This window comes from Silene latifolia, chromosome X (genome assembly GCF_048544455.1).
Source record: "Silene latifolia isolate original U9 population chromosome X, ASM4854445v1, whole genome shotgun sequence".
Classification (NCBI taxonomy): Eukaryota; Viridiplantae; Streptophyta; class Magnoliopsida; order Caryophyllales; family Caryophyllaceae; genus Silene; species Silene latifolia.
Genome location: NC_133537.1, coordinates 151,709,824 through 151,710,686, shown reverse-complemented (window position 1 = coordinate 151,710,686; position 863 = coordinate 151,709,824).

The window sequence follows — 863 nt, the reverse complement described above, 5'->3', positions numbered from 1 at the left end:
TCTAAGGTTTTATGGTAAAGATCTTAAATAAATATTTGTTAGAGATATTTTATCTCCTTATATTTATTTCATTTCTTTTATCTAATATATTGTTGGACTAAAATAGGAAAAAGATAGATCTTATTCCTTTCTTAATCTACACGTGATCCATGACACTATCTAGGGTTTTCTTATAAAACCTAGATCTCCTCTCTACTATAAATACTACACATAATAATTCATTTAATCTAATTTTCAACATTTCAACAAAACATCCTTTGCAAAAACTTTAAGTTTATTATTTCTTTTGCAAGTTAAAATTGTTTTTGAAAAGTCGTGTGCTATCTTATATTGCAATTATTTCTAAGTATCGTTATAAGATAATAGCGCTTAAATATTGTTTCTTACTCGTTCATATTATGAACACTAGAAGAACAATCAAGTACTACCTTAATAACGTAAGATAGACAAAACCGAGTATTTAATGGTACTCAATTGAGTTATAACTAGAGTTAGTTGTACGAGTGGGTTAGTAATTTTGCAATCCGTAGAAAGGTACTAAAATTATTTATCGAGAATAGTGGACGTAGGTTTCGACTTGTGAAACTGAACCAATTCAAAATCACATGTGTCACTTGCATTTCCTCTTTCCTTTATTTACGTTTTACTTTGTTTAGTTAATTAGTTCAAGTTTAAACGATAAACTTTAATTAATTATCTGAACATGCTCATACGGATAATCGAAAAAGTGGCCTATGTTTTTATACTCAATTCACCTCCCCCCCACCTCTTGAGTATTTCGGATCGATAGACTCCTCAATTGGTATCAGAGCCTCGTGCTCTTGATTCCGCAAAGAGGCTGATAAGTCTATCTCATTTATTTT